The sequence below is a fragment of the Cryptomeria japonica genome, chromosome 1 (genome assembly GCF_030272615.1).
Source record: "Cryptomeria japonica chromosome 1, Sugi_1.0, whole genome shotgun sequence".
In the NCBI taxonomy this organism is placed as follows: Eukaryota; Viridiplantae; Streptophyta; class Pinopsida; order Cupressales; family Cupressaceae; genus Cryptomeria; species Cryptomeria japonica.
Window position 1 is genome coordinate 295,773,803 of NC_081405.1, and position 18,527 is coordinate 295,792,329.

An 18,527-nucleotide genomic window follows, 5' to 3' on the forward strand; every position below is an offset into this window, starting at 1 on the left:
ATATGTTACACATAATGATAAAATGGTTAAAATACTTCCCTTCCAATTGAATTTTAAAGAAGATATGTGTATATTGGGAAGAGAAATATAATTATTAATAAAATTTGAATTTCAATCGGTCATCAAGCCTTGTCAAGTAAATCCAGATCAACATATGACCTAATTTTTATAATTTTGGAACAATGCAACAATTTTTGTTACAACAAGTGGTTCAAGCATCAAAATTGGCTATCTTCATTAGAAACATGTGATCTATAAATATTATTTCTAAATGGATATCTTATGTTGTAATGGGAACAAGACCCCAAGTGAATTTTATTAAACTAAAAGTTATAATTAGGCTTTAGGCCGACATGTTTTTGTTTTTATATTAAAGGGGCTAGTAATAAGGATTCAATGAATTTATTTCTAGAAATGAAAAGGAAGATGTTGAAGTGGATCTTGGAGAAGAGCTTCATTGTGCTCATAGGGAGATGACATTAAAAGCAAGGAAAAACCAAAGAAGTTGATCATAGATTTAAAAGTTCAATTGGAAGAAGCAAAGAGGAGAAATGATGTTATAATAGAAAATTTAAAGACTAAAGAGAAGGAATGTGAAAGGCTTGAAGCAGAAGTGGTATCCTTGCTAAAGGATTTGGAGAAAGCAAATAGTCAATTAATCAGTAATTTAAAGTTTGGTAAGAGTACGAATATCCTAAATGAGACTATATGCAGTCGGAGAGAACAACACATCAAGATCGATATTGCATTCAACAAAAAGAAAATCAGTAAGGATATCAAGCATCCCATGAGAACAAGTGCAAAAGATCTAAATGAGTATGGATTCAAAAGTTCAGGTCTTGATCAGTCCAAAGTGACTTAAGATAGCAAAATGGAAGATGAAGAGCTCATTCATGTTCACAGATAGAAGAGGAGATCCAAAAGAAAGAATATAGGAGCACTCATGTATAATACCAATTTCAAAAATTACTTCTCTAGTCATTTTAATTGCAATAAATATGGGCATAAAGTAGTATGTTATACAAGGTTTCCTACAAGAAAGAATAGTTTTGTAATCATAAATGCATTCCCCCCCTTGGGTAATTTCAATGACATATATAAGTGAAATAAATTTGGACACATTGCAAGAAATTGTAGAAGTGGTTTTGTGAAGGCTTTTAAATGGGATAAAAAGAAAAGCATCACTACAAATCAAAGGAGTGAATCTAATAAGGTGTGGAAAAGAAAGCAAGAGGAACATAGTTTTGAAAGGATGACATTTTCTCATACCAAATTACATGCACTATCTTAGAAGAGTGATGGATCCAATGATAATTACAATAATGATTCATCTAGTGTGGAAGAATGTGAAATTAGAAAACAAAGTACCAACAAGCATGTTGGGAACAATTGAAACATAGAATGTGACTACCTTAGTAAGACCATGGAATAGAATGAATTTTGGGACAACAAGATGAAAATTGTTCATGGTACAAAAAGGTATAATATGATAACATTTTTGAGTATTTCAAACAAAAGATGAGAGAGAGTGATCTCTCCTTTCTAATTTAAGAGGAAGTATAGGCTTAGGGGGAGTGTTGACTCCCTACCCCAAGTAGACATGGTGGCCTTGTAAAGAAGTACATAATGTATTATCCCATGGATTATTTTAGACAAGGGGAGAGAAAGTCTTAGAGGAAGGATCAAAGTTTCCCTTTGCCATTGATGTCAAACACGGAGAGAGAGAGAAAATGCTAGTTAGATAGACCTTGTTGACAAAGGAGAGTGTCATTCATAGGAGAAGCATTTTTGTGGTTTGCCATCAATGAAAAAGAGGTAGATTCTTAAACAAATTATTGTCATTCATGTCAAAGGATCTACTAGTGTTGTCATTCATGTCAAGGTATCTAAAGTTTGTTGGATATTTAATTACTTTTTCAATAACTTGCAAAGCATTTGGAGGATAGAGCCAAGTATGACTTTTAGATCTCTTGATGCTATTATTATGTTGTAGTATTAGTTGTTCCTAATTGACTAACATACTTTTTATTCTCTAGAATTGGCTACAATAGGTTTTTGAAGTATGTGACTCATAAATAATATGTGCACCTAGTGGCATTGTCTTAGTGTTTGGTATCACATTTTATCACAATTGAGAGTTATGGATTATGGCTTGGAAATAAAGTAAAGTTGCATATGATGTATTAGTTTCTAGAGTTTTATAGTTTGATCTCCAATGGACAAAAAGTGAGAAATGATAGAATGATCACTATGCTAGTTGGTCAACTATATTATGTAGCGTTCTGAATTATAACCGCTTACAATTTACCTCACTTTGTTGTTATGTCCTCTAAGGCCTGATTGAAGCACTAATTTTTCTCACACACTTCATTCATGTCACCTTTTCATTATTTTGACCCTCTTGACTGAGATCTTGACTTTTAGGACCAGGGTGCAAGACCATGGCACCCACACCCTGGGCTCCTCAATTGGCCCCCAAATTTGCCCCATTCAACAATTAAATTCTAAGAGCAAGAAATTAGATCCTATGTTGGCTTAGGTTAGAAATTTCATTAGATTTTTTACAATAAAGTATTAAAGGAGGTCTACCCCTCTCATTTTTAACCTAATTCAAATTTATAATCAACTCAAGAGAGAGAAAATTGAGATCCTACAATCAAGTGAGCAAATAATTTGTCTTCTATCAAGATTCAAGCATTGGAGATGACATTTGTGTTCTATATTTTATGAAGACAATCTGCATGAAACCCTAATTTCTTGGTGGAGACAAACAAAACTTCATTAAAGGTATATAATTTCATTCATTTTCAACCTTTCTCTCTGTTGCCCCCATATTTGGCCTACATAAAATTTGAACTTCAAATTGATCTCAATGTCAAGTAAAGGTCCAATGAGTGTTTACACGTAGGTAATGGGCGCGTTATCCAAGGTCCTTGATAGTCAAAATCTAAAAAATGGAAAAATATTGAGAATTACCACAAATTGGGAGAAACCAGTTGACAATCAGGATCTAAATATCATTTTGTATCACATGTCTAACTTTCACCTGATCCCATTTTACACTTTATCATATTTTAAACTTTCAATTTTTGGTGTCTTTTGCCCCAAAATGATTAAAATATCTCATCCTAGGATTCGTCATGAGGCATAAATAATTGTGTGGATCTATTTCCCTACCATTGACACGTGTTTCAAATTTAAAGACCTAACTCCCTAGCATTTGAAAGTTATGCCATTTTTCTTTGGCCAAAGCAATATATTTGAAATATTTAAATTATTTCTCAAATAATAAGTTAATATTTTAAATTATTTCAATATGTCTGATCTTTTGCGCTTACAAAGTTATTCAAAAGCATTGGTTGCACTCTTCCTTGTTTCTTCATTGTGATCAATGGTTTCTATGGTCTAAAGGATAGTTCGTGAAGCTCAAGGTTAGAAATGCTTGGTTTTTGAGCATTCTTAACCTCTTTTTTTAACCTTTGCCAAAAAAAAAGGTTAGAAATGTTCACTTTTTGAGTATTTCTAACCCATATATCTAACCTATCCCCAAAAGGTTAAGAATGCTCAAAATTTGAGCATTTCTAACCCCATTTATTAACCTTTCGGGCCCCACTTTGTCAAGAAGGTTAGAAATGCTCAATTTTTTAGCATTCTTAACCTCTTATTGATTTTATCAAAGAAAGGAAAGATGTTAAAGAAAAACAATAAATAAAAGAAGGATTCAGAGAGCAAGTTATGAGTGTTCATAAAAGCATTGAAGAAGAGAGGGAATCACGTCAGATGTTGTAGTCGCGACTACTCTGATAGCCAATATATGTAACATGTTTGAATGTTGCAAAATGAGGAAGAATAGACAATATTCATGAGACGCTTGACAAGAATATCATGTATGCTATAGGTTATGGATGCACAGAAAATGCATGTGAACCATTTGATAGAATTCCTCAAAGAAACGTGGTCTCATGGAATACGATGAATACAGGATATGCATGGAATGGAGTTTGCGAGGAAGCTCTCAAAGTGTCTAGATTAATGTCACTCACGGGTGTTTAACTATTTGGAAGACTGCCTCAAGGAGATATGGAACACGTCAAATGCAAATCATGGGAGCCTTGACGTTGCATGTGAACTGTTTGGCATAAGTTCCTCAAAGAATACCAAGATTATCAGCAGTGCACATACACTATTTGGCATCATCCCTCACAGTTATGTGGTCTCAAGGCATGCTAATGCGACAAGAATTCCCCAAAGGAGGTCGTGGTTTTAGTAGTGCACTGTTTGGTGTCTATTTTCTCAAAGTCACGTGGTCTCTGATGTTGGCTGCAAAATGAACACACCACACCGTTAGTAGAAATCCTCATGGTCACATGCTCATAGGGCATGGACAGGTGACAAGGTATGTGGACATCACTTTCAGCAGGGTTAGTTTGTGACAGCTACTGCAAGTTGTGAGAACTATGGAAGCACAGACAACACACGTGAATTGTTTGACATAACCCCTCAAAGAAATGTGGTCTCATGAAATGTGATGATTGCTGGATATCCACAAAATGCACACCGTGGGCATAGGGAGAGCACAGACAATACATGTGAACTGGCTGGCAGAATGCTCCAAAAGAATGCCACGATTGTGGTAGATGTACGCAATGGTGGAAGCATAGACATAGCACGTAAACTGGTGAAGTTTCTTACACAGTATGCAAACTATTTAACTAAATGCCTCAGACATGTCATCCCACTAAATACAAATGTGGAAGCAGAGGTAGCACACAAAATGTTTGACTATTTGCCTATATGAAGTGTGAGTTGAAGGCTGACTAAGAAGCACAAACAAGGCAGCAAATTGTTTGATTGGATGCCTCAAAATAGATGTCATCTCATGGACGTATTATTGCAGCCTGTGTATAAAATTGATCTATTGAAAATGTTTTGGAATTTCCAAGCAAATGCAGTTGTTAGGTGGGTTTCGTAGTTGCAATGGCCCTCGTGGAAGTATATTCTAACTGTAGAAGCATCAACAATGCTCATGAACTTCTCAATAGAAACCTCAAAGGGAACGCAATGATTACAATCTATACAGAAAAATGAATTTCACAAGGAAGATCTCAAAAATCTTTGAATTAATGAATCACTCTTGACGCATTCTAACAGTGTAATCTTTGTTTGCATGGATTGCAATTCACCTTTCTACCCGCAGTGGATATCTAGAGGATGCTCTAAACCATATTATTAGGATGCAAGTTAAACTTGTGGGCGTTGTGTCAACGTATCTTCTTGGTGTGCTTGCAAATCATTCATGAATATAAGCCGAAAGTAGACAGGTGTGGTGAGATTCAAATAGTAAGCAGATTGATGAAATATGGAGGCATTAGAAAGATATTGTGGTGTATTTAGATTGAAGGCTATAAAATGGGACATGCTTTAGTGTAGGAGATAGATCACATCATAGACAATAGAAGTTCTAGAATAGAGTATGGGAATTTATCAAAAGATGGAGGATGTCGGCTCTATGTTGCTATTTCAAGTTCTTTACTCGACATAATTGACACATATACAAATGAGGAAGATGGTGTATGTGTTTGAGGAAATGTTACAAAGGAATGTGATCTCATGTAGGTCCGTGAGGTGTTTGATAATACATTAACAAGCTGTGAGATAGTTGATCCAAAATATTATGGCGACAACTATGAAAGAATGTTGGGATAGCTTATGGAATTATCAACAAGTTTTCTTGAAGGTTGATGGAATCCACAACATATGATTGCAAAGAATCAATCAAGCCATCATGCGAGCCTTCCCTTTATGAAAAGATGTGTTATGAAATTAAAGAATGATTGACAAATATAGATGCAATTTGAGAGCATGTTCATGAGGCCAATATATTAGTGGGCAAGTATTTCTTTTAAGTCAATGGTCAAAACATTAATGTGTTAGTATACTGCAATTGTTGGTACTTTGGGATAATTAAAAGTGCAAATGAAGCAAATGAAGATGGAGGCCACCTCGATAAAATCAACAAATGAATTATTTCTTAAATGTAATGGGTTTGATATTATTTTTGTAAAAATTGACTTGTGTCACTCATTGTAACTAAACATTAGGAAGTTGACTTTTTCTACGCATAAGTATGTAAGTTATTAACTCTTTGAAATTTACGCAGAAAAGAGTTAGTTATTAACCCAAGATTAAAGTTAGTTATAAAGGTGGTTATTTTGGGAAGCCTATAAATACAAGGCTATTTGTATTGTTGGGGGAAGACTTTTACAGAGGGGAAAACTCTACTGGAATTCCAGGAGAAACTTGTAATGACATTTTGATTTGCACTATGTATAGAAAGGATTTTGGACTTGTATATTTTCAAAAGGATAATGAAGAATACGTCTTAGTTCATGTGTTCTAAATGTATTCATGTGTTATCATTGCTGATTTCTCGTATGTCAAATTGGCAGTCTTTTTATGCATAGGTGATTTATGCAATTGATGTGGGGATGCACAAGCAACCTTTGGTATCTCAGTTTGAATGTGTTAAAGTATCTTATCTCTCTGTATGTTGAGACTGGTCGTTCTAGTTTATCGTCATCTCATGGCTATGCATATTACCTTATAAAATCCCCTTGTAATTTGTTGCTAATGATGAGAAATCTTAGTTGATGGTCGTATGTCTATTGTTGGGGTTTCTACCTTTATTTCTTTTTATTTTTATGTTTTCTCCTTTACGTACTTTCAGGTTAAAAGTACACAGAAATCCTAAACACCCCTATCATACGAGGGAGGGAGCTACCCCTCTCAAACGTAGAGGAAGATCATGTTTCACATAATAATATCTCCAACTGTTGGAACGTTTGTCACTGCTCATCGGGCAAACAGGGTTAGTTTCAGGTAAACGACCGCAATGACAAATCTGTTTACCAACACTCTCAAAAGGAAATTCTTTTACTATAATGTTTTATCTACATTTTCAATTAAATTTTATGGTTAATTCCAAAACTGGGGTTTGACCTAAGGAAAACCCCTATTCCCAACAATTTTTCCCTTTACACTATATGCACGAACAGGTACAGGTTCAACTTTCAACTATGAGAAATTCAAAGGACTACGGCTAATTGATACTATCTGATCTTGAAAAATTAGGTTGAACTTTTGGGAACGAATTTGAATCATCTTCTTTTTCTCATATCCATGTTGGTGACTTCGTACGACATTTGTAGCTCACTATTTCTATTAGATTGCTTCAATAATTCACACTCTTTCCCTAATCTTCAACAATTAAATTAAATTCCATTAAAGGGGGATAGAAGCCACCTTGGAGTCCTGGAATCTAATTAAAATCTAGATCTATTAGATTTATCTCCTCCTTAATGTGTTGGTTAATTAGGTCATTTAGTGGTTTTATTATCTCAATTTAACCCCAACCCTAATTTTTCCATCAATTTTTTTGGTGAACTTGACTTCTTGCACCTTAATTTCTAATTTGTGATCTCAAATTTGTTTGTTTGTGCATTTTCAAATTCAAATTTACACTTACAAGTTTTATTTTCAATTGAATTACATAAATTTAGAGATTAAATTCACACAAACACTAATTTTTAATTTTAATTTTGAACTTGTGGATTGCATAATTTGGATTCATTGTCTCAAATCCGATTGTTTATTCATTTTAAAATTCAAATTTGCACTCATAGATCTCATTTTCAATTGAGTTGCATAAATTTAGAGGTTAAATTTACAAAAAAAATTATTTGATAATTCTAAAATTTACATGTGGGTTGCATAATTTTTCAAGTATTTTAGATTTGGTCTTTATGACATGTTATGCTATGATTTAGAGGCATTTATCTTTCAAATTCACAAATCAAATTGATTAATTAATATGTTAATCAATCACTTTTACAAAATTTGGCATTGTTTAATCACAATCTTCAATTTGTGCATGTGTTTTGTTACCATTAGTCCTACCTACAATATTTCGGTGAGAAGAAGTTGTAGAATTAAGGCTTCCCAAGGTCTAACTACTAAGGATATGGAGCCTAATTTGGATCACTTATTTCATGAGAATGTGGGTGCTTCCTCCAACCCAACAAATGATATCATTTATCCCCATTCTTTTCATAATTCTAATGATGAGGATGAATCACTAGCTAGAGTTACCATTGATCAATTGGAGAAGATTAACAATGAATTTTAAAATCTTCAACAATGGATGAGTCAACTATACCAGGAAAGTGAGGCAATCCCATTGATTGAAGGGTTAAAAAGAATGGTGAAAAGTGATAAAATTGGTGTTGATTTGTTATGTGGTCTTTCTCATATTGTTGACACTAATATCATGCCTATGAAAAGCTATACCGAAGCCCTTGGTTATTCTCAACTCACTAGTCAAGCTAATTATTCCATTCCTATGCCTACATGCTTTCCTATTGTGCTTACATTTACATCTTCTATCATGACTACTTCCACACAAAATATTCATCCTACACATGTTAGTCATGGGGGCAAACATGCTAATCAAAATTCTTACATATCTCCATTTGTGAGTCTTCCATTTGTATCCATCACAATCCAATATGTCCAATTTCAACCCATCCACCAAAGCAACCATAAACAACCTTGCCAAAATTGCTACATACCTACAGCAATTGGCTTTTATTACCCAATCCAAGTTTAATGTGCCCACATTTGATGTACTGAGCCCATTATCTTATGACATTGTTCGTGCTATCCCCCCTAAACATATTGAAGTTCCTCAATTGGAGTTGTACAATGGAAAAAGTGATCCCTTGACTCATATGAAAACATTTCAAAATTTGTGTAGTGACTTTGCTCATGATCAAAGACTTATGGCTAAATTGTTTACTTGAACCTTAAGTTAGGGATAAAGCTTTGCAATGGTATTGTTTTTTTCCTCCTTATTTTATTACATCATTTCAACAATTAGCTAATGTTTTCATTCAATAGTTTCATAATAATATTGGTCCTACGATTACTTTGACTAATTTGATTCATTGTAAGAAAGGAGTTAAAGAGAAAGTGACTAATTTTATTGGTAGATATAAACATTTGTATTCTCAAATTTCTCATCCTATGCCTGATCATAATGTTCAAAGAATTTTTATTGCTAATTAAAAAAAGACATTAGAGATAGGCTTCTCTTTTCTAAGTTTACTTTACGCAATTGTGTGCAAGGCTTCATAATTATTGGCTTGAAATGAGTCAATTTGAATCATCTCCTTCAATGGCTCTGGTTGATAAGAATGAGACTGCTCAACAATATTTTTCAAAGTTTAAACCAAACAAGTGATACATCAAGATAAATAAAAATATCAATACTCAAGTGGTATCCATGACATTAGGTGTGGCCCCTTTATCCAAATACTTTAGAAAATAATTTACTCCTCTTTCTGAGGCTTTGCATAGTATAATGTCTAAATTGATAAATAATAATGTGTTGAAACTTCCTCCCATCAAACCACTTCATACCTCCAAACCTTTGCCATCTTATCATGATCCCAAAGCCTTTTCCCAATATCACTATCAACTTGGTCATGGAACTAAGAAGTGTTATACCTTAAGGAGTAATATTCAAGATTTCATTGATAACAATACCATATTTGTAGTTGGTGTAAATGACAAAGGAAACAAATCTGTAGCTTCTCTTAATCAAAATATCCAAATATTTACCAATCCTTTGCCTTCCCATTATACTAATGTGGTTGAGTCTGAGCCTCTTGCATTTTCTCCCAATGACCTTATCAAAAGTGGAAAAATGAGATGATCTTATCTTTGAGTAAGCCTAGAGACCCTAGACTTATCCCTCCTCATGATGAGCCTGCTATCCTTCCCACACCTTCTATTCCTCACATATATGTTGTAGTCCCTCCTCCTATGTCTTACAAAGAAAATTATTTGGCATCTCCTATTTTCCAACGTAGTAGATCTTCTCCCATTGTAATTCACCTTTTCACCTAATGTAAATATTTTTAAAAATAAGTTACTTAATTTATCACTTATTATAAAATCTTTATGCAATATTTAATGTATTTAGAAAATTAAATTAATTATTGTAATAATAGGTAAACTACTCACAAATTAATATTGAATAAAGATTTAAAACATAGCAATATAACACTTATATAATGAATATATTAACAAATGAACTTTTATAAAGATTAATGTGCACAAATAATTAAATAATAGAACATTGATAATAATAATAATCCACAACAATGAAACATTTAGGGCAATGACTCAAATAATACTTATTTGTAAATCACAGAGATGTTGTTGTCTGGCACATAGAGGATTAGTTACGGGCCTAGGGTTTTCCAAGCAAGGAAGCTCTCTAGGAGGACACAATTCCTACACAAAACCCCACATGCATTCATGACATGAAATAAACACAACCCTAGACAAGACACTCCTAGGTGTATGATGTACTCTGAGTTGGACACACATTATATGCCCCTTCTTCAATGCCCAATGCCCAACCATAGACCTTAACTATCTTCTCTTTTGTGGTCCTTTTCAATTATTCCTTCTATTAATTTTTAATATCCCTGTCTCTTAGTTTATGGGTTTTTAACAATACCCCAAAGGTGGTTACAAAAGTGATACCCTTTCATAAATATAAATAAATTTATTAATTATATTTATTTATATATTCTTTTATCACAAATTCCTTCCATGGGAAAAAGTCCCATTACACCCATTCCTCCTCCTTCAAAAGAAGAAAATCATCACATGTCCATTGATCATCAACCTTCACAACCTTTGGCTAAAAATAAAAGAAACCATTGTGCAAGAGAATGCCAATGAATATGTCATGATAAGGCTTGTGAACTTGTTTCCCAAACCATTTCCTCCCTGAAGACACCAAATGTTGACTTGGTCCCATTTGTCTAGCCTTTGCCTAACCCTAGGGAGGAAGTTCAACCTAAATAAACAAGATTAAAAATACTTAAGTAAAATGATGGCTCATGATATTTTCATATTAGAGATCCTATTCTTATTAATCTTGATGATGAAATTGATGAAGATGTTGTTCATGCTAACAATGTTGATTCTAATGATTTTGATGATATGTATGAGCTTGTTGATGTTGATAATGATCTATCTAAATATTTTTCAAAAGCATTAATCCTAGCTCCTAGTGACAAACAAAGTGACTCATCGTTGGAGCACAATCCTTGTTTGGAACTGGCAATAGCTTCATCTACCATGCTTAAAGTTGCTCCTCTTGCATCTTTCCCACCTTCCTAAAACAATGTTCAATAAGATTGGGAGGTGGATGATTTGCTTGATTAGCTTCATCCATGCCATACATTCTCTCCCCTCTCTTGCTTGTTCGTAATGTGTTTCCCTTGTGATGTGTTATGTTAGGTTCTCTTTGGATGACCCTTTTCACTCTATTGGTGCAAGGTAATAAATATATTGAATCTATTGTGGCATTCTTCCATTTGTTGTCCCATGTGTTGTCCACTTGGGGACAATGCAAAGCATTGAGATCTCTTCTATGTTGACTCAAAAGACACATGTTCCCTTCTTCCATTGTGCTTGTGGTTCCACTACCTTTGGGGGATGATGTCAATTCGATACGAATTTTTATGATATACATTATTTATCATATGAGCATACTGACCCTAGAGTTAGTAGATCCCTTATGTATTTTTATATTTTGTGATCATTATCCTTTGATTTGTCCTTTCTTGAGGGAATCTCATTGTGGTAACATGCTTGTATTTTGGATGCATGCTACCTTAATTCAATTGCTTCCAATAAGGTGTATGTAATTGCTTTAATGTGGGGGCATACACTTCGCTCAATGTTATACTTTATGCACACACTATGACATGTTTCGATACCCAAGTTACTTTGCAAACTTACCTTTTTGCTTCAGTGTAATTTGGTATTTTTCTTTTTCATGAATCATATTAAGCTAGTAATATTTTCTTACTACGAGTCATGAAAAAATAAAAATAGAAAATTACATTGAAGCAAAATGATAAGTTGATTTGGAAACTTATCCTTTTGCTTCAATGTAATTTAGTTATTTTATTTTTTATGACTCATAGTAAGAAAAACTTACTAGGCTAGTAATCATGATTCTCTCTTTCTTATGATGTCCATTTTATCTTGATATTGAAGTAGTAAGATCCTAAAGTCCCTGGGGGCTTAGTGTGTCTTGTCTCTTTGATGTCTTGATGAAAGTTTTCAATACAAAACTTTGTACTTTACTGTGAGTATTCTTAGTATCATATTCCCACTAAAGTGGGGGCTAAATGTGCATCATAAGTTGTACTCACTTACAATTTTGTCTTCACATAGGACTCACTCTGGCATTCCATCCTCCAAGACCTGACTGAAGAATTAATTTTTCTCACACCCTTCATTCATGTCACCTTTTCACCAATTTGACCCTCTTGACTAATATCCTAAATTTTAGGACCATGGCCCAAGACCATGGCGCCCATGCCCTAGGCCTAATTAGGACTAGGGCGTATATGCCTTGGGCTCCTCAATTGTGCCCCAAATTGGCCCCTTTCAATGGTCACATTCTAAGAGCAGGAAATTAGATCTTGTGTTGGCTTATGTTAGAAATTTTACTAGATTTTTGACAAGAAAGTATAAAAGCAGGTCTACCCCTCTCATTTTTAACTTAAATTTGAATTCATAATCAACTCAAGAGAGAAAATTTGAGATCCTACATTCAAGTGAGAAAGTAATCAATTTTATATCAAGCATTGTAGCAAGAGTGAAGTCAAGATTCAAGCATTGGGGATGACATTCATGTTCTATGTTTTATGAAGACAATCTACATGGAACTCTAATTCCTTGGTGGAGACAAATAAAAATTCATTAAAGGTACATCATTAGTGTTTTATTTATTTTTAGCCTTTCCCTTAAAAGAAAAGTATTTTACTGTAGTCTTTCATCTATATTTTCAATTTAATTTCATTTTTAATTCTAAATCTGGGGTCTGACCTAAGGCAAACCCCCATTCCCAACAATTTCCCCCTTTTCACTGGGTGCAAGAATAGGTACAAAGCTGCATTCAAGAGGATTGGCAGGATCTGCAAAGATGAATAGGTTCAACTTTCAATTGTGAGAAATTTGGAGGACCATAGCCAATTGATACTACCTGGTCCTGAAAAATTAGGTCGAACTTCTAGGAACAAATCTGAATCATCTTCTCTACGCATATCCAATTTGGTGGCTCCATATGACATATATAGCTCACTATTTCTATCAGATTGCTTCAATAATTTACTATCTTGCCCTAATTTTCAATAATTTAATTAAAGGAGGATAGAGCCCCATCTAGGAGGCCTAGAATCTTATTAGAATCTAGATCTATCAAGGCTAGATGTATTACATTCCTCTCCTCTAGATGTATTAGATTCCTCTCCTCCTTAACGTGTTGGTTAATTAGGTCATTTAGTGGTTATATTATCTTAATTTTAACCCCAACACTAATTTTTCACCAACACATATCGATATTCTTGATGAATGCACCAACACAATGTAACGTGCACAAAGTGGAGGAAGCATGTGAAGCTTTTTTGGGACTAGTTAAGTCCATGTTACATAGTGAATAGTGTGTCAGCACTCTTGGTGTAACGTGTGGTCTTTAGGATTGAGTTTACTATACATTTGGTTAAGGAATTTGCTTCTAGCTAAATTATGAATATTGCCAATATATTTTTGGCCGACTTGAGAATGTAGTTAATGTTGTAATGCATATAAATAATTGATCTAGGTTCATTCCAAGATGAGTTTGTTGGTAGAAATGACAAAAGTTATGCAATATGTATATTAATTAGGTAGCAAAGATGAATTAAAGTGTGTGAATCAAGTTGCAGATCTTGTACACATTAAGAGTGTATTCTGATGCAAATTAGATAGATGTTGAAGGTTGAGTTATGAAGTTCTACATAATATATCTTTTGTATCCCTATTCTATATTTGAGGTTGGTGCCTCATAATCTAATTTGGTACTTAGTTCTTGGATAGGGGATTAGTGTCTTGTATAGGTAGGTGCATGCAAATGTAATTGGGGACCAATGTCTCCATCTAAGGTTTTAATTCCTATGGGTTGGTACTTGAAAATATTGTAAGTTATTTATTATCTTTGTGAGGATGGATTTTGGTAGTATATGCAAGCATCTATTCTCACCATAACTTTTCCATTATCTAGTGTTCTTATTTGTTGATGTGTGATTGTGTTTATCATAAGCTTAGTCACTTTTATGTTAAAGTAATATCTGATAATGATCTTGATGATGGATTGGATTTGAAGTTGATATTTAGGATATACTAATTCACCCCCCACCACCACCCCCCGCTCTCAATAAATCAATGTGTCTAATAGGTTGCACCTTGCAAAGAAAATTAAAAAAAAATATACTCTTACCTACATAGGAGACCAAGGATAGGCTCAAATATTGAGACATAGACATAGAATTGATGCACATTAACATTGAGAGTATGGATTTTCTATGACCATATGTATTTGTACAAAATATACAAGTTTGTGTATTGGCTTGCTATGGATGGGCTCCAAAACCTCAAAAAATTGTCTATCATCAAAATATCAAGTGTTATATATTAAAATTCATTTCTCAACCACTTTGAGTGCAACTGTGATGTCTGTTTCACTCCAGCATGCACCATTTGAAATTTGATACCCATGATCCTCATAAATTCAAGAGAGAAAGGGAGAGGTGTTACATGCTTTCTTTAATTCCATGTTGGAGCAATCAACATCTTCTTACAAGCTCAAAACTCTCCACAAGTAAGTAATTAAAAAAATGTGAAATATCATAAGGACGTAATTAAAAATGTACAAATGAGCCCTTTTATAAGGCAAGCAAGATGAGGTGAGAGGGGTAGGAGTCAAACTCTAACTACCCTTCCAAGTATAAAATATGTGTAGGACTCTATGGACAATTGTTGAGACACTTGGTGAGTCTACATGAGGTGAGACAAAACTCTACATAACTTTTAAGTGTGCTTAGTGTGAATAGGACTCTACTAAGTAGGCTAAAATCTAACTAGTTTGATAATACCTCTTTTCAAACCAACAAAGAAAACTTTTCAATGTTCTATTTATCTCTCTCATTGTGTTTTTAATAATATGCAAACAAAAAACCTAACATTAAAACCATTTTCTCCTTCAATACATGCATATATAACATTCAGATTCAAATGTTGGAGGTAAAATTCAAATTTTAGTCCTTTAAGTACTAACACAATACATGCATCATCATACCTTAGAGAATATGTAGCGCCACATGAGATCAACCTAGAAATGACCTTGAGATTAGACATCATGAATTTTAACCAATATTACATACAACAACTCAAAGGAACCACCAAGTAACAAAAAAAACAACCACGAGATCACGAACTGATCATATCATCATTAAAGACATTTTTGCATAATGGGGAGAACATTTTGAAATAAATAAGCCAAACATGGCACACATGAGGCTTAAATAAATATTAGGTATATTCTTTACAATAATACATCAGCTCTTGGGGAACATTAGGGACAAAGCATTCATATTCATGATGAAAAGGCATCCAACCAATAACTAGGCTAGCTGGATACATTAAACATTTGAAAATAAACAATAAATATTGAAGCATGGATTGTGGTAGGTGAGGGTAAACAATAAATGATAGCATATTATAAAGGGTTTGAGTGAGTTTGTGAGATTAAATTATAAAAAAAAATATAAAATGGGTGGTGATAGATATAGAGTGAAGCCACCAAACTGGAAGGGGGTTCGCCAAAGGAACCGGGTGCATAAAAAAATGGTGAAGGGTGGCCTATCCCTATTCATGGAAAGACTGTGTGATCATGACCCTTCAATGTAAAAATATTTTTTTAAAGCTTCAAAGAATAGTAAGGTGATGATATTTTCCTATAAATGCATTAAAAACGGGGATCTCACAAGCCAAGTGACTAGTTTATCTACTTAAGGGATAAAAGTGTTATTTAAAGGGGACAAGAGGGACAAATTCGTAAAATTACACCATGGGTATGAGCATATTTCAATTAAATTTATCTCGGTTGAGGAGGTAGAGGTGATTATGAGGTATATCTCCCTACAAGGGAGGTATAGTTCAATTTAAAGTTATTAGTTTATTTTGTTGAATCGTTTTTGTCATAGAATGGAATTTTCTTTCTCTTTAATATGTTGGTGTCTATGAAAAAAAAATATTAAGATTAATAGGAAATTATCAAAGATTATGTCAATACATAAGGTTTGATGCTATTAGTGGTCAACTATATGAAGCATAATACCCCTAATAGAATGTCTATTTGTAAGTCACTCTAAAAAAAAAATCTCCACCTTATGGAATACTTTTTTGCAATCTAATCCTCTAATTAGTCTTACTGCAAACGTATTTATGTAGGAATATGAGTCCTAGAAGGAAGATAGTGTTGGTAAAGGGAAGAAGGTGATGATAAAAGAGACTTTAGGAAGGAAGTATTTGGTCCTTCTTCAAGCCTCGCTGAAATCAAAGATTAACCTAAATCCTATCAAAGAAAGAAAGATATAAAACAAAAAAACTACTAGAGACTAACCAAAGACAAAAGATAAGGGAAAGGAAAAAATCTCTGGGTTGGTGGGTTATGAAACCAAACACCCCTACACCATAGTCAAATTAAAAAGATAAATTAAATGAATTTATTTTTGGGCTAGAAGGCCATGATACTAGTGAAGATACAAATTGGACAATGTTGATGTGTGTGTTGAAGATCTAGGTTTAAGCCTAGCTACTAAAGATGATTACCCTACCCAAATCTTATATTTGAATGAAAGATACAATGTTGTAGAGCCAAAGGTAGGGGTTCCTTTTTATTCCATTCTATACCCTACTCTGGAGGTGGTTGAGGACTTCATTGAATTGGTTTTCTTGGCCTCCAATTATGAATGAGTTGAAGTTATAGGAATTGAGAGGGCTATTATCTCCTTGTAGCATAAAATGACAAAATGATTCTATGTCAAAATCAATCACCTAAATATTAAGTTGGAAAATATGTACAATAATTTAATTGGGTAGAACAATGTTTTTTAGGAGCAAGATGAGACTAATCTTCAAGGGTGGGAAGTCATCCCTAAAGTCCAATAATTTGAGAAAGAATTGGCAAGGATAAGGCAAGTGGTGTTGAATATAAAAAAAGAAAAGAAAGGGATCAATGGTAAACTTAACGATTTGGAAAAATATTTAAAGTTTATAAATGAGAACTTGGAGAGAGTGGTGCACATTAGTAAATGTTTCAGTAGAAACAAAGTCGTGGGTGTCAAAATTTTGATTGATAAACTTAAAGAGCTCTAAGAAGGGTGGGTTGAGTAGGTTATGGAAACTAAGAACAAAATATTCAAGTTGGTATAAGTACAAGGACATGGGCTAGTAAGAAAAATTCCCTTCAAAAGGACTTCTATTTGTAGGAAATGAACGTTGTAGAGGCTGAAAAACCTCTTTAGTTGATTTTGTCTTTTTGTCTTTGTTGTTGTGTTTGGTTGGGTGTTCATTAAGAAAATATTTTTTTATATTTTTATCATTCTTTTGTTGGTCTATGTTTTTATGTTTTTATACTAAAGGTTTTGGGGGGGCTTCAAAACCTACTTTCCCTCTACTAAAAAATATTTCAAACCTCATTTGAAAATTAGTTGTTCATGTGAAAGTAAGGGACATTAGACAATAGGCAATTGTGGGATGACACATTAACACTTTAAAATATGATTAATGACCTCAAAGGAATGAAACAACAAAGTACCATGAATTTACCATCACCATGGTGTTACAAGATGTCATGTACTAGAAAAGGGGTTTACTAGTCTAACATGCAAACTAGGAATCAAATCCAATCCTGCCAAATAGATTGGAGAAAAATCAATTAGGCCTCAAATTCATACCTATTAGTGAGAGGAGATCTAAATGGTTTGATTATTATCTTTTTATTGATTGGATAAGATGGATGTAAGAACTAGGATAAATATGGGAAAAATTGACAATAAACAACATAAACTAGCAAATGCAAAACTATAAATGAACTAAAATGTATAGAACTAGAAAGGGGATGCAAAGAGGAACCTATGTTTGAAATTTAAGTTGAAGCTGGCCAGACAATGTTGCTAGATTCCCTACTCTAGATAGGTGTCCAAATACAAAATAGGTACCAAACTAATCTCAGGAGCTCCTATCCTTTTGTCTGGTCAAATTTTAGGTTGAATCACTGAGACTATGGTGCTAGGCATTGTAGTCCCAGTGGAAAAGGGCACTAGGCATCGTAGTCCTAATGGATAGGGGTGCTAGGCATTGTGGTCCTAGTATACAAGGTCATTAGGTGCCCTAGTCATTATATTTTTTGAAGAACTAGGTTTCACCAATCTTATCTCTATTTGTATAATTGTGCTCAGGTGTGTACTTTGTCTGAACATGAAACTTGTTTTCAAGCCTCAATTTGCGCAAAAGAGGAGAAAAATGGTGTTTGGGTTGTATAGGGGCTTTCCTTT